The following is a 24293-nucleotide window of genomic DNA, read 5'->3' on the forward strand; positions in this document are numbered from 1 at the left end:
ATGTTACACATTGTATTGTTTCAGGATTCATATTTAAATCTTACCACTTTAGTATATACATATAATATTTATAAATTAGTTCAAATATTTACACTTTACCATTTACATTCCTGCTCTTGATGATGATATATAAATCTCTGCTAAATGATTATTAATAAAAAAAGTAAAAGTAAAGTAAGTAAAGAAAAAAGTCAATCGTTATGCAGTTACGTAGTGTATGTATACATATGTATATATGTGAAATACTTGCAGGTGTTTTATTATTTAAGTAACTGGGATCACATTTGCTTATATTAAAGTCATATAGTCCCACCTGTCTTAACTTCACTGACTAAAACAATTAAAATGCGTGTACTTGGGTAGATCTGTGGTCGGTACGAAAGGAGTTGTGACTGTGTAGGTGAGCACAAAAGTAAAGATACTCAGTAAAAACTCGTTGACCTCACATTTTGAAATTTTTTTTTCTTTAATCCAACATGCATTTTTCATAATAATTACAAGAAATACATTTAACCCTAAAAAGTTATAAAGTGACCTAAAAAAGGCAGAAATAAAGCTAAATAATTAAAATGTATATGTTGGAGCGCACAGAAACAAAAGGATTTAGAGATTCATAGGCTTGCTGCGACAACAGCTGTAATAAACACATGCGAGGAGTAGATCTTTCGATCATTCTGATGGAATCGTATAAAGTAAACCTTCGCTCAAAGAAGTGGTATATGAGACAATTTTACCGTTGTTTACACATATGTATTAATTCCTGAATACTTCATCGCAAGAATTTGAGTTTGCGTCAACCAAAACCAAACCAAAGTATTAATATTTTCTGAAAACATATTTTTGCGAAGTATTTTTTAAGTATTTGCATATAAACAACATCTAGTAGCAGCGAAGATACGCACTCGCCCCTGTGCAGCAAAGAACGCCCGTAAAAAACACAAGGACGACGTCTGCAAACACAACCGACAGCCGAACGATTTTCTACTCGACTTGCACTCCTGTTCTCTGGAGCACTCATCAGCATCTCGATCTAAGGGAGCTGTGGAACGGCATCACAAACTCATTGCATACCGCTGCAGTCGAAACAATTGGTCTTCGGCAACGCCAAAAAACCAGTTGGCACGATTAGAGTTGTCGTTCCGCAGTGGAGAGAAAACAGACTGCCTACCTCGCAACGTTGCGAACGACCACAACACGTTCGGGGTGGGATAGATATCGAGAACTGAAGAGGGAAGCGAGACGCATTTGCAGACGTAAAAAGAAAGAGGCCGAAATGCGTGAGTATGAAAAGCTTGAAAAGCTGGCTGGCAGAGGTAATGCTCGAAAATTTTATGAAAAAATGATGCGACTTAACGAAGGTTTCAGGACCGGAACATCCTCATGTAGAGACCAAGGTGGTAATCTGGTAACCGATGTCCAGGGCATACTGTGGCAGTGAAAGTACAACACCAGGAGATGGCGAACCCGATTCCCCAATCGATGACGATAGAACAGATGTTCCATTACCCGGCAATGAAGAAATTCGAATAGCAACTACCCGCTTGAAGAACAACAAAGCGGCGGGGGCCGATAGATTACCGGCCGAGCAATTAGGGAGAACCCAATCCATTGCTTAGTAAGGCAAATCTGTTGCCATTTAAATTTTCAGACTTATTTGTATTAAGCGAGGCGGGTTGAAATTCAAAGAATGTCAATCATTTCCCTTACGAATCCCATCATACACCACGAAAATAGTTGAAATCGGATAATAACCACGCCCACCTCCATACAAAGGTTAGGTTGAAAATTACTAAAAGTGCGTTAACTCACTAATGAATAACGTCAGAAACCCTAAATTTTGCAGAAGGATGGAATCATGTGTAGAAGTTCACGTAAGTGAGGAAAGTTTTTGATTGTCATTCACTTGGGAGTGGCCAGAAACGATTCTTCTCCACATGATTCAAGCAGCTCACGACTTCCGGTTTTAGACCAAGTATCCTCTGGGTAGCTAACAAACATCCGTTTGAAGGTGAGCTAAAGTGAGAAGACGAACCCGCTTCTGCGGCTGTGCGTAGGGCTTGGGACCCACCACATAAAAACGAAGTACCAATGAAAAATCGAAAAAGAAAGCCTCGGATGAGACACCTCCCTTTTGATGACGACCCCTGCAAACGTTTTAAGGATAATGATATAAGGTCATGCACCTGGAATGTCCGGATCCTTAATTGGGGAGGTGCCTCTGCCCAGCTGGTTGATGTCCTCATACGACTAAAGGCTGACATCACCGCCATCCAAGAAGTGCGATGGATGGGACAAGGACGGAAAAAGGTGGGTCCTTGTGACATCTACTACAGCGGCCATATAAAGGAGCTGAAATTCGGTGTGGGATTCGTGGTGGGAGAGAGACTCCGTCGTCGAGTCCTGGCATTCACTCCGGTGGATGAACGTCTAGCCACAATCCGCATCAAAGCGAGGTTCTTCAACATATCGCTGATTTGCGCCCACGCCCCGACGGAAGAGAAGGACGAAGTGATCAAAGATACCTTCTATGAGCGCCTAGAACGTACCTATGAGCGCTGCCCCCGCCACGATGTCAAAATCGTGCTTGGCGATTTTAACGCCAAGGTGGCTAAAGAAGGTGTCTTTGGCCCAACAGTTGGAAAATTCTGCCTCCACGACGAAACATCACCAAACGGTCTGAGGCTGATCAGCTTCGCCGGGGCCCGACATATGGTAGTCTGTAGTACTAGATACCAGCATAAGAAAATCCATCAAGCTACTTGGCTGTCCCCGGATCGAATCACTTGCAACCAGATCGATCATGTTATGATGGATGGACGACATGTCTCCAGTGTTCTTGATGTGCGTACGCTTCGTGGTCTCTACATCGACTCGGACCACTATATTGTAGCAGCTAAGATACGCACTCGCCTCTGTGTAGAAAAGCGCACACGTCAACAAACACAAGGAAGGTTCGACATCGATAAGCTGCAATCACAACCGACAGCCGAACGATTTTCTACTCGACTTGCACTCCCGCTCTCTGAGAGTACTCATCAGCATCTCGGTATAAAGGAACTGTGGGATGGCATATCAAACTCCTTACGTACAGCTGCAACCGAAACCATTGACTTTCGGAAAAGTAAAAAAAACAGCTGGTACGATGAGGAATGCCGTCTCGCAGCGGAGAGAAAACAGACTGCCTACCTCGCAAACGACCACAACACGTGCGGGATGGGATAGATACCGAGAGCTGAAGAGGGAAGCGAGACGCATTTGCAGACAAAAAAGAAAGAGGCAGAAATGCGTGAGTACGAAGAGCTTGAGAAGCTGACAGAGGGAATGCTCGAAAATTTTATGAAAAAATGAAGCGACTTAACGAAGGCTTCAAGACCGGAGCATCCTCATGTAGAGACCAAGGTGGTAATCTGGTAACGGATGTCCAGAGCATACTGGGATTATGGAGGGAACACTTCTCCGACCTGCTGAATGACAGTTAAAGTACAACACCAGGATATGGCGAACCCAATTCCCCAATCGATGACGATGGAATAGATATTTCATTACCCGACCAAAAAGAAATTCGAATAGCAATTACCCGCTTGAAGAACAACAAAGCGGCGGGGGCCGATGGACTACCGGTCGAGCTATTAAAATATGGCGGCGAAGAACTGATAAGGTGCATACATCAGCTTCTTTGCAGAATATGGTCGGAAGAAAGCATGCCCGACGATTGTAATCTCAGTGTGCTCTGCCCAATCCATAAAAAGGGAGACCCCACAATCTGCGCCAATTACCGTGGAATAAGTCTCCTCAATATCGCATATGAGCATTTCCACAGAATCCAAAAATTAAAATGTTAATAAAGATAAAATTTTTTTAAATAAGATTTTACAAAGATGTTTAAATTTTGTGAATATAATATTTTCATAACCTCTCTCTGGTATTTTCATGAAAAATTTGACCTGAAACCTGAAAACTTATTTGTTTTTATTTTGAGCTACTCTACAAATATTTTTTCTCTTGAGTTATTTTATATGAATTACTTATGTTATGGTTGTACTTTTCCACAAAATCTCTTTATTAAATACCAAATAAGAAGAGAAAAATGCAAAGGGGCCAAACAAAAATCGATTAACGGAAAATTTTTATTTTGCTTATTATCTACGATCTAATCGTACGTTCGCGACCAAAAAAGTCATTTATTGCTATTACTCCACATTCAGTGCAAGCAGGTGCCTAAAAAAACACGATTAAAGCAAGTTAAGCATCCGTAATCAAAAAACAAAATTACTTTAGGTAAACAGTGTGTTCATGCCAGATGAACACAACCCTGCATTGTCCTATAATCTATACTAATATTATAAAGCTGAAGAGTTTGTTTGTTTGTTTGTTTGAACGCGCTAATCTCCGAAACTACTGGTTCGAACTGAATAATTCTTTTTGTGTTGGATAGTCCATTTATCGAGGAAGGCTATAGGCTATATACCATCACGACCAATAGGAGCGAAGAAACAGTGGTCAATGTGTAAAAAACGGGATTTTGGCAATAATTCGATCTCAAAATGGCATTACGTTGGCTCTCGCATCTACTGGAATTGCAGCAACGCTGCTTGAAGTTGGAAGAATACATACGACATACGACGTTGGCACATACGACACTGTAGCTTCGGTTAAACATGCAAATCTGTGAAACATATATGAGATGAGCGCAATTTTCCAGAAGCACTTGACAGAACAATGAAAGATCTGTGGAATAATAATCATCGCTTTGGTGGCGTAATGATACTGTTATTGACAATTTAATAATTAATACTAACTTTATTTGCAAAATATGTAAATTTTGTCAATGTATAAATATTATAAATTAGCTGCAAAAACGTTTGTAAAAATGAAATTTCACTTTGTACTGAAATGTTAATATTTAAAAATTAATATTTAATAATTATTAAAAATGTAAAATTCTATAACTGTAAATACCTCATACAATTAAATAAATAAAAAAAAATCGAACAGTCTCCACTGATAGATGGCTGATTAAATAGGAAACTACTACAGGGGGCTTTGCTAACCACAGAGTGACATATGTCTTTCCAAAACAATATAAAAATTAGAGCAGAAAGACATATGCAGGATTTGCACCAAAATCAATGAGAGAGCGAGCAAGATAATCACACCGACATGCCGTAAAAGAGGAGAAATGGATTTGGACATTCATCGACCCACCAACAAAAATTACATCGTTGGAATAACCCGCAGGCAAATCCTACCGCAACAACAAACCCTTACCAACACAACAAACTCATAAAATTCAGGATACGTGGAAAATATTGTAAGTGAAGTCACCCTAAATATATTTAAATATATTTCTTTTAAATATAATTTACAAGTACGAAACGGAATAACAGTGTGAAGAAGAAAATATTGTGTTTATTACGAATTAAATACAAAATATTTGTAATCTCGTTTTTACCTTATTCTGCCTTGCACTTTGTACAATAATGACACGTACATATATACATACATGCACCCATACATTATTACTTACATATTTTTAGAGAGTTGAATAGCTCGCCTCTCAAGAAAACATACATACCCACACGTATATGAGCATTTCCACAGAATCGTCAACCAGGACCAAAAATTAAAATGTTAATAAAGATACAATTTTTTTTAATAAGATTTTACAAAGATGTTTAAATTTTATTAATATAATATTTTCATAACCTCTCTCTGGTATTTTCATGAAAAATTTGACCTGAAACCTGAAAACTTATTTGTTTTTACTTTGAGCTACTCTACAAGTAATTTTTCTCTTGAGTTATTTTATATAAATAACTTGTGTTATGGTTGTACTTTTCCACAAAATCTCTTTATTAAATACCAAATAAGAAGAGAAAAATGCAAAGGGGCCAAACAAAAATCGATTAACGGAAAATTTTTATTTTGCTTATTATCTACGATCTAATCGTACGTTCGCGACCAAAAACGTCTTTTGTTGCTATTACTTCACATTGAGTGCAAACAGGTGCTTAAAAAACACGATTAAAGCAAGTTAAGTATCCGTAATCAAAAAACATAATTACTTTAGGTAAACAGTGCATCAAACTTTTTATTTCGATTTTGAAAATTTCGTACGTTCGCGACCGTAAGTATTGATTTGTTTCTAAACAAGTACATATTTTTAATTATTATTTTAATACGCACATATTTATATTTATTTATAAAGATGGGTAAAACATGTGCTAAATCGCAAAAGGTTAAACATCAGGTCTACTTAGACAAAATCAAAAGCGATCCCGAAAAGATAAAAAATAATGTGAAAAAGCAGTTGAAAGAATGAGAAAACGCCGCTCAGAGCTATCGAAATTGCCAAAAACAAAAAGAACGTGAGAGGTTGAAAATATACCGCCAAAAAAAATTACAGTAGACAAGGAGAACATATTACTTATACTTGCAAACAAACATTAGGTAAAGTCCTAAAGAAAGCTTGAAAAGATTTGGCAAAGAAAGTGGAAGTCATTGCTGTACTGCATGAAAAGTATATCGAACCAACAAATTGTGAATTGTAATTTTGCGGAAAATTATAGGCTGGTGTGCCAAAATGAAATTCAAAGCGCACATTTCAACTATAAGCAAGTTTCCATTTTTACTTACGTAGCTTGGATGATTAATGAAACTAAGTCGTTTCCAGTAAGTAGTGATAATTTAAATCACAGCAAAATCGATGTTAACGTTTTCATAACGAAGCTTATTCAAGAGATAAAAAAACAGCATGGCGAATTTGAAAGTAGTCAATTTAAAAATAAGTTTATTGCTTGGAGTTTACCTGATTTACTGGCCGAATTTGGTTGTAAAAAACTTGAATGGAACTATTTTGCAACGTCACATGGTAAAGGTACAGTCGATGGCGTTGGAGCAGTTGTGAAAAGAAAAATCTGGCAAATTACGAGAACAAAAAAAGTCGTTTTAAACGATGCATTCTCTTTTTACAATTGTGCCCAAGAGCACATTACTGGAATTAAAATTTTATATATATTCCGAGATATCTCCAACTTTATATCAAAAATGGAAGGATATACCGAATATTGCAGGTATCAGAATGGTGCATTCGATTTCCTACAACGAAAATCTTAAGCTACGAACTGCTCGTACGGCCTATTCAAAATATACCAATATTAAATAAATATTTCTTGTGCTTTATATACATATGTTTACATCTTTTCAATCAATAGAAGGAGTATTAGTTTGCTTTATTTAAGAAAAGGTTTCCAAAATCCAAATAAAAACTTGATGGAAAAATCTTACGTTCGCGACCGGTACTCAACCTTATAAATAAACAAGTAAGGAAGGGCTAAGTTCGGGTATAACCGAACATTTTATACACTCGCAATTTACTTATTTAATTTCATTAATATAACACACAATTTGGCCCACATATTCGTCATATATGTATTTGGTATAAAGTCCATTGTAAGTTGGAAACCCTAATATTATGTATTTGGGAGTTAGGTGAGTTATAACCCGATTTCACGTATTTTAGTCACGGAGACAAATTATTAAAAAAAAAAAACATATTTCCTCCGAATTTCTTCAAAATATCTGAGAGACTTACTTTTATTTCCGATAAAAAAGAAACTAGAACCCCTGATGACCTCATTTTCGATATATGGGGCCTTGAAAATGTATGGTCCGATTTCGACGATTTTTAGAGGGGCGATGCCACACTATAAATATAGTATTTGTGCAAAGTTCTGTTCCGATTTCTTCACTAGTGCTTACTTTAAATATTGTAATGTAAACGATTCAGATCGTCTTCAAAGTTCTGGTATATAGGAAGTAGGCGTGGTTGTGAACCGATTTGGCCTATTTTCACAACATATCATCGGGATGCAAGGAAAATATTACAAACCGAATTTCATTGAAATTGGTCGAGTAGTTTCGGAGATATGATTTTTGACCCATAAGTGGGAGGGACCACGCCCATTTAAAATTTTGTATACCATTTTGAGTGCAGCTCTTCTGTACCTTCTTTATAATGAAATTCAAGGTTTCTGTTGGTTTTCCTTACTGAATTAAAGCATTTTTAGTAGTTTAAAACATAACCTTTCTATGGGAGGTGGGCGTGGTTATTATCCGATTTCCTCCATTTTTGGGCTATATAAGGAAATACCTGGAAAAAAACGACTGCTGAAAGTTTCGTTTATATAGTTTTAATAGTTTACGAGATATATACAAAAAAACTTAGTAGGGAGCGGGGCCACGCCCACTTTCTCAAAAAAGTTACATCCAAATATGCCCCTTCCTAGAACAATCATTTGTACCAAATTTTGCTTTCATAGCTTAATTTATGGCTTAGTTATAGCTCTTTATGTGTTTTCGGTTATTTTGGTCATTTTGTGGGCGTGGCAGTGGTCCGATTCCGCCCATTTTCGAACTTAACCTTCTTACGGGGCCAAGGAATACGTGTTCCAAGTTTGATTAAGATATCTCAATTTTTACTCAAGTTACAGCTTGCACGGACGGACAGACGGACGGACAGACAGACATCCGGATTTGAACTTCACTCGTCACCCTGATCACTTTGGTACAATTTCAGCGTGCAATTAGTTAGGAGGAAGTTACTTTATTTCAATTTAATATAAATTAATCCATTTTTTTGCTCCATTTCGCTAATTTTTACGTTTTTCTAGTTGCACCCAAAAGCAACTTCCATTATTCGTACGTTCGCGACCGCATGTTTGTCGCTAACATATTAAAAAATAAAAATCGAAAGATCCTACCTTTTGCCCCAAAGAAAGACCTAGCAAAATGCTATCGAAACATAAAAAAAATAAGACAAATCTATGTTTTGCTTGTTTTTTGAACTTTAAATGCGTGCGAACGTACGGTTTGCTACCGTTGGAAATGCCCATATAAGGTTTTGTCGAGCGTATTGTGTGAAAGACTAAAGCCCACCGTCAACGAACTGATTGGATCTTATTAGTGTGGCTTTAGTCCTGGAAAATCGACAATGAACCAGATATTCACCATGCGCCAAATCTTGGAAAAGACCCGAGAGAGAAGAATCGATACTCACCATCTTTTCATTGATTTTAAAGCTGCCTTCGATAGCACGAAAAGGAGCTGCCTTTATGCCGCGATGTCTGAATTTGGTATCCCTGCAAAACTAATACGGCTATGTAAACTGACGTTGAGCAACACCAAAAGCTCCGTCAGGATCGGGAAGGACCTCTCCGAGCCGTTCGTTACCAAACGAGGTTTCATACAGGGTGACTCACTATCGTGCGACTTCTTCAATCTATTGCTGGAATAAATAATACGAGCTACAGAGCTAAATAGAAAAGGTACAATCTTCTACAAGAGTGTACAGCTGATGGCGTGTGCCGATGATATTGATATCATCGGAAGCAATAACCGCGCCGTTTGTTCTGCTTTTTCTCGCATGGATAAGGAGGCGAAGCGAATGAGGACAAGACGAAATACTTCCTGTCATCAAGCAAACATTTGACGCATTCGCGTCTTGGCTCCCACGTCACTGTTGACAGTCATACCTTTGAAGTACGCCGAAGCGTGGACGATGACAACATCCGATGAGACGACTCTTGGGGTTTTCGAGAGAAAGGTTTAGCATAACATTTATACGTGTAACGGCGAATACCGCAGACGATGGAACGATGAGCTGTACGATTTGTACGAGGACATTGACATAGTTCAGCGAATAAAAAGACAACGGCTACGCTGGCTAGGTCATGTTGTACGAATGGATGAAAACACTCCAGCTCTGAAAATGTTCGATGCAGTACCCGCTGGAGGAAGCCGAAAGAGGAGGACCTCCACTCCGGTGGAAAGACCAAGTGCGAAGTGACCTGGCTTCACTTGGTGTTTCCAGTTGGCGCCAAAAAGCAAATAGGAGGAACGAGTGGCGCGCTCTGGTGGATTCGGCTATAATCGCTTAAAGCGGTTAAAAACAAACAATCTCAGATCCTTTAAAATTTGTCAATTGTAAATGGTTAAATTATACGCAATTTTGTGGTTCATATCAAAAGGTTCAACTGAATGATTTTTAGTTTGTGATTTTTTTTAATTTACTTTACACTAAATGAAAAATGGGTCGCAGTAAACAAATGTCCGACTTCGAAAGATACCAAGTCGAATACCGATCAAATCATGGAGAACATCGTGTTAGACCGGCATGTGGCATCTTGTGACATCGCCCAGGAGATCTGAGTTAGTCACCAAACCATTTTAAATCATCTGCAGAAGGCTGGATACCCAAGAGGCTTAAAGTGTCGCATGATTTCACGCAAAAGAAAACTTCTGGACCAAATCAACACCTGCGATATGCTGCTGAAACGGAACGAACTCAAACAATTTTTGAAGCGGATGGTTACTGGGGCCCTATTCTGTATCTCGATTCGAAAATGAATTTTCTCGAATTCGAATTTTTTGTATTCGGTAACTCTATTTTCGCATTTTCAATCCTTATTTCGAATAGTGAATCCGAATTAAGAAAATTTGCAACTATGTAATTCGAATTTAATTGTCAAATGTATTCGAGTTTCGTATAAAATATTCGTTAGCTTATGAGTTGTAGAATAAAGACGGTTTGAAAAATGTAAGTATTTTAATAAGTTTTATTACATATTATACTATAGATAACTTAAAAAAAAAATAGTATTTTTAATAGGGACTCGGTTAGCAAAAGTCAGCACACTAAACAAAGCCAATTTGAAATAATGGTGGAGTTTATGGAATCACATCCAAATTTGGCCAAAGGCAACATAAAATGTGCGGATGCTAAACAAACAAGTAAACATGTGAAAAATTAAATGGAGATGGACCACCCACACGGGACATGCCTTCGTGGAAAAAGGTAAATTTCTGTGTGAAGAAAATTATTCTGCTATTATATTTTATTTGCATTTAAGGTTTTGGCGGATTACAAAACCCACATAAAGGCTAAAGCTAGCAAAAATAAGTTGCATATGTCGGGGTCAGGTGGTGGGCCTGCAATATTTCATTCCCTCAATTCAGTTGAATTAAGGGCATTTGACTTATTGCAGATAAATCAAGCGGTAGATGTGATAGTAGATAGTCAAAAGTTCGGTGCGGGAACAAGTGAAGTCACACAAAGCTACCAATGTGAAACCATATTTTTCCATAATATTAAATTCATTTCTTATATATCTTCCCGTAATCCTTTCCTCAATAATTTCCTCGTCCTCCATCCACAATGCAACAGAATCCATATTTTTCAAATAAATTTTTAACTCATTTCATTTTATTTTGAGATTTCTTCTTCTTGACAGGCGTAGAAACCGCTTTCGCGGTTATAGCCTAGTCCACAACAGCGCGCCACGCATCTCTCCTTTTGGCAGTTTGGCGCCAATTGGTAATACCAAGTGAAGACAGGTCCTTCTCCACCTAGTCCTTCCATCGGAGTGGAGGTCTCCCTCTTCCTCTGCTTCCACCAGCGGGTACTGCATCGAATACTTTCAGAGCTGGAGCACTTTCATCCATTCGGACAACATGACCTAGCCAGCGTAGCCGCTGTTTTTTTTATTCGCTGGACTATGTCTATGTCGTCGAATAACACATACAGCTCATCGTTCCATTGTCTGCGGAATAGCCGTTGCCAATTCTTAAGGGACCATAAATCTTCCGCAAAACCTTTCTCTCGCAAACTCCTAATGCCGTCTCATCGGATGTTGACATCGTCCACGCTTCTTCACCGGATAGGACGGGAATGATGAGAGACTTGTAGAGTTTGGTTTTTGTTCGTCGAGAGAGGACTTTACTTTTCAATTGCCTACTTAGTCCATAGTAGCACCTGTTGGCAAGAGTGATTCTGCGTTGGATTTCCAGGCTGACATTGTTATTGGTGTTAATGCTGGTTCCTAGGTATACGAAATTATCTACAACTTCAAAGTTATGACTGTCAACAGTGTCGTGGGAGCCATTGAGATTTAACATTCGAAAATACTGACACAGGGTGGTAAAACTTTCGCATATTTATAAACTTAATTCGATTTTTTTACAGAATGCTAAAACACATTCGAGTCGAATATTAAATTCGAATAGAATTTACTTTCGAATCGAGATACAGAATAGGGCCCCTGGCGACGAAAAATGGATCACATACGACAATATCAAGCGAAAACGGTAGTGGTCGAAGGCCGGTGAATCGTCCCAAACAGTGGCCAATCCGGGTTTGACGGCCAGGAAGGTTTGGTGTGTGTGTTTGGTGGGATTGGAAGGGATTCATCCACCATGAGCTGCACCCATATGGCCAGACGCTTAATTCTACCGTCTACTGCGAACGCATCTACTTTTCGGAGATCTAACCCTGTTTGGATCGATTAATTTTTTTAGCCAGGCTGGCAGCGAGTCCAACCCAGGACCTGAAGTATTTTTCTGCTGCGTATGCGCTAAAAGGCTCCATCTAAATTCCACCTCGGTTAGGTGCAACACATGCAATGGATAGAGCCATCTTAAGACCTGTTCAGGCCTTAAGACCCATAGGGAGTGGACCACACGTTATGTGGCCCCATGCTGTCAACGCAATACTGCGACTGTTGCCTCTACGGCAGTGCAACTTGCACCTAGTTCGCGCAACGCGCCGCCACCCTCAGGGAGTGGGCAACTTAGGGCCCCTACGGCCCCCAGGAGCTCAAGTAGACAGCATCACTCCCAGTCTGACCAATCCGACCAACGCCCCCCCAACCTTCATCCCGCTCCAATCCTCGTGCGAGGACCTCAAGGCAACTCCTGGTCCCTCGCACAGTCTGTTCCGTGTGTCAGGCCGTAATACGTCGGAACGGGACCTCAGTCAGATGCAATTCCTGCACTGGTTGGTGTCATTTTCGAACGTGTACCGGCCTGTATCGTACGTTGCCCCATGCTGTAATAGGAGTCTGCCCCCGCAACCAACAACACCGAAGTGCGACATTTTCCTTTGGGGGTAACACAGCTGCAACAACCTCCACCTGTACGTCACTCCCTCACTCCCAGAGTCACGACGGCAACACCAAGACACACCCGACTCTTACAATTCAACTGCAACGGGCTCCAGAGTAAGATCGAGGAGATAGCTGATTTTATGAGTCGGGAAGGCATATCAATAGCTGCGGTCCAAGAAACCAAGTTAAACAGCCACTCAGATCTTGTGAGTTGTGCAGGTTTCAACGTTTTACGCAAAGATCGCGAGCGAGATAGTGGGGGTGGCCTAGCGTTCATATTACACAACACCGTGCAATATCGTCTTATCGAAGGTGACATCGACCGCAGGGACACCATCCTAGAATGTCAGGGTATAGCTGTCCGGTCAGCCGATGTCGAGCTCGAAATTTTTTATATATACATCTCCCCAGTTACAAGTTGCCCAACAGAATATCACCCGAATATTAGTGCGCTACTTTGTGGTGAAAACCGAATGGTACTTGGCGACTTTAACGCGCACCACGATCTTTGGCATTCTTGCCTATCAAATGATCGGAGAGGGATGGAGCTGGCAGAACAGATAAACGATTCGACATTCTGCACAATGAATGACGAAGCTCCCACCAGAATTATGAGCACCTGCAGCAGCTCGCCAGACATCACAATTGCTAGCGGTGGTCTGATAAACAGCATAACATGGCGACCTATGCTAACTCTTGCATCAGACCATCTGCCCATAATTATCTCGATTGAAAAACCTCCTGACTTTATTTCCGCGGACAACCGCACTTTAACAAAGCTAACTGGGACGGCTTCACGGAATTCACCGAAAATGCCTACGCCGCTCTTCCCATTCCTACGGACGTAATCGTTGGCGAACGTTAATTCCGCAAGGAGACCACCGATGCTATTGCTCGATTCATACCAGTCGGAAGAATTGCTAACATGCGCCTTAATTTCCCGGCTGAAGCGGAAGTTTTAGCAAATGAGCGTGACTCCTTACGCCAGGTCGATCCCTGTGATCCCCGCATAAGGGATCTCAATTTGGAGATTCGACAACTGGTAAATAACTATAAGCGGACGAAATGGGTACAGCACTTGAAGTCCTGTAATCTTTCGACTGGTGTGCAAGCTCTGGTCCACCGTCAAATCCCTGTCAAACCCGAGGAGACATGACGACCGGGTTGAAATTCAATTCGGTAGCCATGCCTCCTCGGACCCGGAGAGGTGCGCGAGCTATTTTAGCCGACTATTCATACTGCACCCCCCGGTTGACAGGGCTAAAAGACGGCGGGCCACTTGTTTTCACCAGTGAGGAGGTTCAGGAGGTCATCAGGAAGACCAAGTCCTCCAAAGCCAACGGCCCTGACGGAATCAATTATTTAATGTTAAAACACCTAGGTTCAACGGGAGTAGAATTTCTCGCCAAGGTACTTAATCTGTCGCTAACCACTATTAAAATACCCGGTATGTGGAAAATCGGAAGTGTGGTTCCACTACTGAAACCTGGGAAACCCGCCAACCTAGGGGAGTCCCATCGCCAGATAACTCTCCTTTCCCCAGTAGTGAAGACACTTGAGGCCTTACTGCTCCCGACACTCACATACCACCTGAACCTAGCTAAACATCAACATGGTTTCCGTAAAGTGCATAGTACCACCACAGCACTTAGCTTCATAAACGCCCAGATAGTTCATGGTCTAAATCAGAAACCACCCTGTAAGAGAACCGTTCTAGTAGCGTTGAACCTGTCAAAAGCTTTTGACACGGTCAACTTAACAACGCTTCTAGAAGACGTCGAACAAACAACAGTTTCTCCGGGGCTGAAGAGATGGATTATGAACTACTTGAGCGGTCGGCAATCATCGGTATTATTTCGAGGTAAAACATCGAAACTTAGGAAAATTAAACAAGGGGTTCCACAGGGCGGTGTTCTCTCCCCGTTACTGTTTAATTTCTATATGTCCAAACTTCCTCAACCACCAGAGGGAGTTTCTGTTACCTCCTACGCAGATGAATGTACGATAATGACGTCGGGCACTGGCATCGATGACATGTGTTCGAAAGTGAATAGCTACCTCCCCGAACTTTCTCGCTTCTTTTATGCGAGGAGCCTGGCACTCGCACCCACTAAATCCACGCCGACCCTTTTTACCAATTGGACGAAGGAGTACAGACTAATTCTTAACATTCATGTCAATGGCACACCAATTCCGACAGTCAATAATCCCAAAATTTTGGGAGTCACATTTGACCGTCTGCACTCCTTCACTCCGCACACAACTGCGATAGTCACTGAAGTACAGAGCCGCAACAAAATCCTCAAGTCGCTAGCCGGTAGCACTTGGGGAAAGGACAAAGAAACGTTGCTGGCCACTTACAAGGCTATCACCTTCACAGTGAGGCCATTATGCTGCCTATTAAGGAGCATAATGAACTGCTTACCAAGCAGTTTCTACTTGGGTGTTTTCGTAGAAATCACCCATGTAGTCACTTGCTGAAAGCAGAACCGCCTCCTAGGTGCATCAAGAGATCATTCTTACAACACGTCGACGAACTCAACCCGTAACCGACCAGACTGCGGACGCAAACAGTTTTAGACACGCTCTAAACGCCATTCACAGGGGAGCTATCAACACCTTCATTGACTCCCTTCCAGTGAATGGCGTCCTTGGAACCAAACCACCACCTATAGCAGACGAAGAGCTCGAGTTGCCACGTTAAACCAGAGTGATTCTTGCGCAACTTCGATCTGGAAGTTGTAGCAGGTTAAACTCCTGCTTATCCAGACTGAACCCCGACATACAAAATAAATGTCCCGCATGCAACGAGTCCCCGCATGATTCTATCCACCTCTTTGCATGCCCAACGAACCCTACTCATCTAACACCCCTTTCCCTTTGGTCCAACCCTGTCGAAACAGCACGTTTCCTGGGCCTCCCGTTAGATGATTTCGACGACAACTAGATTTATGCTCTTCTTTTCAGGCAGGGATAGATAACCGCTACAACAACAACAACGAATCTACCATATAGCCCGGACATAGGACATAAACATTATATTTTAAAGGTTATCGTTGTTGCTTTGTTAAAATATTTTTGTTATTGTTCAATTGTATGTATAAGGTTGTGTCGATAGCCCAAAACAATTGTAACAAATAAGGAAAGGCTAAGTTCTGGTCCAACCGAACATTTTATACTCTTGCAATTTATTGATGTACTTTTATTAAGATAACATATAATTTGACATATATAATCGCCATAAAGTCTAATAGAAAATCATCATATATAGTATATGAGGGCTGATGTAATTCCAGAACCAATTTCACTCATTTCGGTCCAAGAGAGTTGACACAGCTAAAAATCAGGATTACATAGTCAATTATCCCAAACTATTTAAAATTGCCTGTACTATCACCACTCACTTTGCAATTAAAAGTAGTGCAAGTTATCATCATGCTAAATCAACCCCGAGTAATCAATATCGTCGCCGAAGCCAAGATTGGATCAACTTAATTTAATGTATACCTTAACCACAAAAACGTGTGGCCGGGTCTGCTAGTATAATTTATAGAAAATATTATAATTTATAGCAATCTAAAAATTAAGCACTAATGAAGATATCGGAACAAAATTTCGCACAATTATTGCGTTTCTAGCATGACAAGGTCCCAGATACCGAACATGAGGAACTCATGAGCGAAAAAACTTCGAATACTTGGTAAGCTCAACCAGTGTTATTAAGAAAAATTGTTATATAGTTCAAATATTAGAAATAGAATAGCAGAAACAAATTCTAAGCCAAAGAACTATGATTTGCAAATAAAGAAAAAACAGTCGATATGTAATCCTTACAAACATTTACAGTTAATAGTGTGCTAAGTGATTTTTAAAACACATAAGGTCAGGTAATCTTTCCACTGGTGTCCTATAATCTTTCCTCTGGTGTGCAAGCTCTGGTCAACCGTCAAATCCCTGTCAAACCCGAGGAGACATGACGACCGGGTTGAAATTCAATTCGGTAGCCATACCTCCTCGGACCCGGAGAGGTGCGCGAGCTATTTTAGCCGACAATTCATACTGCACCCCCCGGTTGACAGGGCTAAAAGACGTGTCACCAGAAGGCTGCGCAAAATGCGAAACAACGGCGGGCCACTTGTTTTCACCAGTGTGGAGGTTCAGGAGGTCATCAGGAAGACCAAGTCCTCCAAAGCCAACGGCCCTGACGGAATCAACACCTTCATTGACTCCCTTCCAGTGAATGGCGTCCTTGGAACAGACGAAGAGCTCGAGTTGCCACGTGAAACCAGAGTGATTCTTGCGCAACTTCGATCTGGAAGTTGTAGGAGGTTAAACTCCTACTTATCCAGACTGAACCCCGACATACAAAATAAATGTCCCGCATGCAACGAGTCCCCGCATGATTCTATCCACCTCTTTGCATGCCCAACGAACCCTACTCATCTAACACCCCTTTCCCTTTGGTCCAACCCTGTCGAAACAGCACGTTTCCTGGGCCTCCCGTTAGATGATTTCGACGACTACTAGATTTATGCTCTTCTTTTTAGGCAGGGATAGATAACCGCTACAACAACAACAACGAATCTACCTATATCCCGGACATAGCGCCAAGTGATTATCACCTGTTCCTGTCCATTGCGAACGGCCTTGGTTGTGTAAGGTTAACTCGAAAGAGGCTTGTGAAAACTGGCTGTCCGAGTTCTTCGCAAATAAGGATATGGGCTTCTACGAGGGGGTATTATGAAGTTGCCGTCTAAATGGAAACAAATTATCGAACGAAACGGCGCATATTTGAACTAAATCCGATAACTGTAACACTTTTTATAAAGCATTGAATAAAAAGCAAAAAAAAGGAAGGGAGATATTTGACAACCTAATATAAGGAAGAAACCAAATTATGTGTGTAACTTTAAAGGACACGAAACAGAATATGGCAACTATGAAAATCAGAACCCAAAGTTAAATAAATTTGTGGACAGGATGTCCGTCTTGATGAAACTTGATATAGACAAGTCCTTCCATACGTCAATCCGATTTGCTACGAAGGGCACCGAAACGACTTTCCACGATCTTCGTGTACACTCTTAGCTACAGCTGATGATCCAACCGAACATTTTATACTCTTGCAATTTATTGATGTAATTTTATTAAGATAACATACAATTTGACATATATAATCGCCATAAAGTCCAATAGAAAATCATCATATATAGTATATGAGGGCTGATGTAATTCCAGAACCAATTTCACTCATTTCGGTCCAAGAGAGTTGACACAGCTAAAAACCAGGATTACATAGTCAACTATCCCAAACTATTTAAAATTGCCTGTACTATCACCACTCACTTTGCAATTAAAAGTAGTGTGAGTTATCATCATGCTGCGTAACATAAATCAACCTCGAGTAATTAATATCGTCGCCGAAGCCAAGATTGGATCAACTTAATTTAATGTATACCTTAACCACAAAAACGTGTGGCCGGGTCTGCTAGTATAATTTATAGAAAATATTATAATTTATAGCAATCTAAAAATTAAGCACTAATGAAGATATCGGAACAAAATTTCGCACAATTATTGCGTTTCTAGCATGACAAGGTCCCAGATACCGAACATGAGGAACTCATGAGCGAAAAAACTTTGAACACTTGGTAAGCTCAACCAGTGTTATTAAGAAACATTTTTATATAGTTCAAATATTAGAAATAGAATAGCAGAAAAAAATTCTAAGCCAAAGAACTATGATTTGCAAATAAAGAAAACACAGTCGATGTGAAATCCTTACAAACATTTACAGTTAATAGTGTGCTAAGTGATTTTTAAAACACTTAAGGTCAGGTAATTTGTATTCAATTCTATCAATTAACATAATATGGGGAAACTCTTGCATGATTGCAAGAAATTTAAAAAGACTACATACACCAAAATATACCATAGGACGAGAACACCCCATAGCAGAAAACAAAATATTAGCGAAATGTATGTGTGCATTTGTATTATGACAGTAGAAACAAAGATGCAATTATTTTTTCTACGATACATTGCATGGAAGTAAACATGGGTTTTGATGTGGCACATTTTGCAGCCATATCACATTTAATTTGCGTGTGTTTTTTTAACATGTTATTTCACGGTATATTGAATTTTTCACATATATTTTGCACTTTACATATATTTAAACTTCACTAATTTGTTTCTACATATTTATTTTCTATAAATTATATTAAAATATGCTGCAAATAAACATTTAACTTTTTACACAATAATCTTTTTTTGTACAATAAAAACAGGTTTCATGCTGACGCATATTAAGAGCTACCATATCCCATATTTTGTAAAAGAATATAAAAAATAAAAAAAAAGGATTTTATGCTTTTTTTAAAGAGTTATATGCGAAAAAACTTATGTTTTCCCCTCTTTTTGATAATCCTCGGTGTTGGTTCGACCAGGGTTATTCTTTCGTAGCGCGACCGAAGGCCGCCAATGCCGAAAGTAGTACTACGCGAAAAAAATTGTCAATCCATCACATAACACATGTATCAATGCATAAGTGTGCGCATCGGCTGCTGTTAATAACTTAACGAAAATTTTCAGAAAAAATTCGCAGTCAAGTGATTATAAATATTTACAAAACTAACGATGGAACCATCAAGCGCAAGTGCTTATTAATCTATTTCGCAGACTTTTCTAATAAGAAGTATCTGCAAAAGTATATTTTTTTACTATTTATATAGAGTGAAAAAAACAATTGAATTTTTCAATATAATTGGACAAAAAGTTAGTAGCTGAGATAAGATTTCAACACCATTTGATTAGAGACATTTAGGTTGCGCATCAGTGCGCTTCAGAAAATATGCTTGAATTTGTAATACGCTTCTCTTTTTAATTTATCAATAAAATTTGTGTCTGAGCTACGCCTTGTGACGCAAAAGGTGTTTTTGTTATTGTTGTTAGCTTTACTCTTGTTGTTTCTACAGTTGGAGTTTCGTTGGATTTTCACATATATCATTGTTATCATTGTTAATCTCAATAAATTTAAATTGGAGAAACCAAATGCTCATACTAATTGTTGTAGTGTCTAGTGGGTATGAAATCAATAACAGGAAAATTCGAGTATTTGCACATAAAACAACAACACTTTGGTATTCATGGTATTTAGAATTACATTCATTCACGCATTATTTCAAGAATGCGAATGTTGCCAAAAAAGAACGTTAAAATTTTACCAGAACTGGCTGTTGATTTAATTATACATGATTAGTGTGTATATAACGGCAGTGATGATAATGCAGATTATTATAATGAACTGAGGAGTACTTCACAATCACCAATGACAGTTTGGATAAACATGGCAACAATATTAATGAATATTAAAAGAGAGTTTTCTGCAGCCAAATTTTGGCTTGGATTTAGTATAGCATCCCATGAATAATTTTCATTACTTGTCATAGTATAGAGGTTCTTGTATATGGGCTTTAATCCCTCCATTTTATATATTTTGATTAATTTTAAGATATGGCAATGCTTATTTTTTCAGCCCGCAACCCTTTTTTATTTTGTGAAATAATAAAATTGAATAATAATTAAGGTGCTTTTTTAAAGCAAATTTCTAAATAAATAATATAAAATAAATATGTGGAAAGAACGTAGAGAAGTGTGAGTGTATAATAAGTGCAAAATGTAAATGAAAAATGTAATATATAGCGAAAAATTACGTATTAAAATTTGACAATTTTTAAACTTTAAACGCGAATATCTCGAAAACTATAAGTCTCCAAAATTCTTAATCTGGAGGATCTCCTGTATACAACCATACTCACTTTATCCCCGAAATCAAGGGATGCTATACTAAAGTTTTCCCCAAATTTTCTAAAAAACTTTATTTTACTAATTTCAGTTATATTAAAAATAAAACACTGAAAAATCATAGTAATAAAGGGTCCTTGGGGTCGGCTTGACAAGAATAGCTAGAAACATGGCGGAGAAAGAAGCAAATGAACTGAACACTCGCCGTAGTCAAAACTATTTACACACATTTTTTAGCGTTGATTTAGCCTTTATCCTTGGATTTGGTTTGAGCAATAGTAGTAATTAGATTCTATTGCCTTCATAACAAAATAACTCAGCCTTAAAATATAGAAAAAAGGGTAAATAAAATGCAGAAAACAAAGGAATTATCGATTATAACAAGACTGTTTCCAAGTTTAAGACTGGGGTTTCGGCTTCGGTGTTATTTAAAAATTTGATGAAATACTGTTTATAATGTTATTAAAAAGAAGTAGATGAAAAATCCTGGTCGAGCCAACGGGTTATTTTTTTTTAAGCGCGGGCGAAGGCCGCCAGTGCAGAAATAAGTTCTAACCCAAAAATAAATAATGTCAAAGAGGGTATACAGTCTCCTCAACACTTAATTTTCCATAACGGATTTTATTATAACTACTAACTACTACGAATCAAAGTACCGTTTCTTTTTCTGTCCGTTTTACTCTCTTTCAATTCATTGTGTTTTTGCAAGTGATCATACGTGAGTTTTTCTAAGCGAATATTCGTGAATATTGCAAAGTGGTTTCCGAGTTGTTTTATATAAATTTCTTAAAGCTATTTTTTTAAATGAGTGGAAGTTCAGCAGGTATGTTATTATCGAATTTAATTTGTTTAAAATGTTACGAAAGTCTTTTCAATAGATTGTAACGAGCCATCGACCTGCCGAGGCGTAGTTAGGAAAAGTAATTTTGACTGCATCGGAGGTCAAAGGGATGTGGAATATCGGAAAGATACACACACATTTGATACACGCGAAAAATGTATTGCTTTTGCTGAGGAGCAGGGATTGATTCCGAATAGGAAATTATGTCGTTTGCACAACTCTACTATGGCGGTATCGATAGTCGGCAATAGTGCAGTCGGAATTTTTCGATGCCGGAAGAGTACTTGACGTACGCGAGCAGAGTCCCGAGCGAAGGGTACATGGTTTGAGAATGCTAAGATTCCATTACCTCAGGTGTTCACTTAATGTACTCCTATGCTTCGCATTGGTCACAAGCCGAAGTTCGGAAAAATAGCATTATCAGGGAGCCAATTTTATCAAGCTCTACCATATGCGACTGATACAATTATTGCCGCGAAGTGGTGGTATTGTACCAAATCAATGAACAGCAGGTAGCGGTAGAAAAAAGTGACCGCTCTGACAAAAAAGTGCATATTGATGAAGGTAAATTCCGTAAACGAAAATACAACATAATAATAATAAATATATTATTCATTACGTTACATAAGTACATATTTTTGTTTTCTTTTTTAGGAAGGAGAGTTGAAGGCCACTGGGCCTTGGGAATGGTAGAGGACGGTAGCGATGATTAACGGTTGGATGTATGTCCGGACAACGTACGGTCTAACGAGGTGCTCATACCCTTAATTCAAAAGCATGTCGCAGAAGGTACAATACTATGTACTGACTGCTTGACAAGTCACGGATATGAGCACCGTCGTGTAAATCTCAGCGATTCGGACAATCCATTTGTAGCCGATGATGGAACCCATACGCAGTGCATTGAGTCCCAGTGGCGGGTCATCAGACGATTCTTTATCAAAGATCATAACAATCCTGAAGATTTTGTAAATTTGATAATAGAGTATATGTGGAAGAAAACCATAGCTAATAAACACGAAGATCCGTTTGTAAATTGATGCAATAAAATATACTTATAGTACATAGAGTCAATATCATAAACTTTCTTTATACATATTATCTTTATACAATCTTTTTAGAGGGCATTTGTTTTCCGCATTTGGGCTATTTATTTATTTTGGTTCTTCTCATTCGTTTGCATATATTTGATATGGCAACACTTATTACTTGTCAAGCTGTAACCCTTTTTGTTATTGTTGAAATTATGAGATTTGTGTAAAATATTAAATATTTATTTACAGCTATTTTCGGGATAATTTTTATAAAATCAATATGCAGAAACAATGTGGTGAAGTGTAAGTGTAAAATAAGTGCATAATATTAATAAAATATTCAATATATATTGTGAAAATTCAAGATAAAAGTTGCACTCTTTTCAACTTTAAGTGCAAATATCTCGAAAACTATAAGTCAACTACATATATATATATATTCTTAATCTAGAGAACCTCCTGTTTCCAACAACTTTTTCCCCGAAAGCCTGGAATAGTATACTAAAGTTTGTTCCGGTCCTTGAATTGATCCGCAAAAAAAAGGCCCCGTAGTCGCACTGTGCGATGGGGCAACAAGGTTAATGTCGTGCTAAAAGATGATTCAATTACGCTTCCCAATATGATAATGACTTTTATTTTTTTATTTATAGACTGACTTTCAATACTAAAAAAAAATCGGGTCGGCTTTAGTATAGTATCCCCCGATTTCAGAGTTAAAATGGGTATGGTTGGAAAGAGGACGATCTCCAGATTACGAATATATATAATAGTTGCCGCAGGAGACTTATAGGAGGCAACACATGATATCTGTCAACCTGGTTATTGTGCATATAAACAAAATTGTGCAAAAATTAAAATGCTTATTTAAAGCAAATAAATAATTGATATAAAATAAGTATGTGGAAACAATTTAGTGAAGTGTTAGTGTGTAATAAGCGCATTATATAAATTAAAAGTTAACTAATAATCGAAATATCGCCACACAAAATTTGTGAAATTTTCAACTTTGAATGCGAATATCTCGAAAACTATAAGTCTCCTGCGGCAACTATTATATACATATATTCGTAATCTGGAGATCGTCCTCTTTCCAACCATACCCATTTTAACCCTGAAATCGGGGGATACTATACTAAAGTTTCCCCAAAAAATCTTTTGAATTCATGAAATATAATTGATGAAATGTATAAAAAATTTCATTCTTCAGTATACAAACCTAAACAACACAAGTCAACATATTTATTGATTGCAGTATACATACCAGCAATTTGCTACTCAAGCATCTCAAATACAAGTAATCTAAAAATAAGTTTGCTTGAATCGTTTAGTATAGTAAAGTCACAAATATTACTACTTTAAATAAAGCAAAAATGTTATTAAATACACTTTTAAAATATAACAATTTTCACCAACATTAATCAGAGCTTTATTCGATAAACTAAGGGAGGAGCAAAACGATAAGCTTATTCGTGCATCTCGGCGGACTAAAGATTTTATCTCGATAATTTTTTTGTCCATATTATCAATGCCTATTTAATTTTGCTTGTAATTGGCACTACTTATTAAACACATTATTCTGACAATTATTACCAGCAATAATTTGTTCATTCAATCAAACTGACCTAACCCTGCAAGACGAGTAGATTTGCTTTTTTAATGGTGTATTGGTTA

The 24293-nt window shown here is 38.5% G+C and overlaps 1 protein-coding gene across 3 annotated transcripts in view; it reads right to left on the reverse strand.

Annotated features, from left to right (window-relative positions):
- Nucleotides 1-24092, reverse strand: part of LOC105220195 (actin-binding protein WASF3) — a 37206-nt gene extending 13114 nt beyond the window's left edge. The window contains exon 1 of one of the 3 annotated variants that reach the window (XM_011196608.3): nucleotides 23884-24092. The gene's annotated coding sequence lies outside the window, so the exon portion shown is untranslated. Of the gene's footprint in view, nucleotides 1-44; nucleotides 250-23883 lie in introns of those variants that run through there. The other 2 variants (XM_054227777.1, XM_029045676.2) reach the window with 2 other exon arrangements.
- Nucleotides 24093-24293: the final 201 nt, after the last annotated feature.

This window comes from Zeugodacus cucurbitae, chromosome 3 (assembly GCF_028554725.1).
Source record: "Zeugodacus cucurbitae isolate PBARC_wt_2022May chromosome 3, idZeuCucr1.2, whole genome shotgun sequence".
NCBI lineage: Eukaryota > Metazoa > Arthropoda > Insecta > Diptera > Tephritidae > Zeugodacus > Zeugodacus cucurbitae.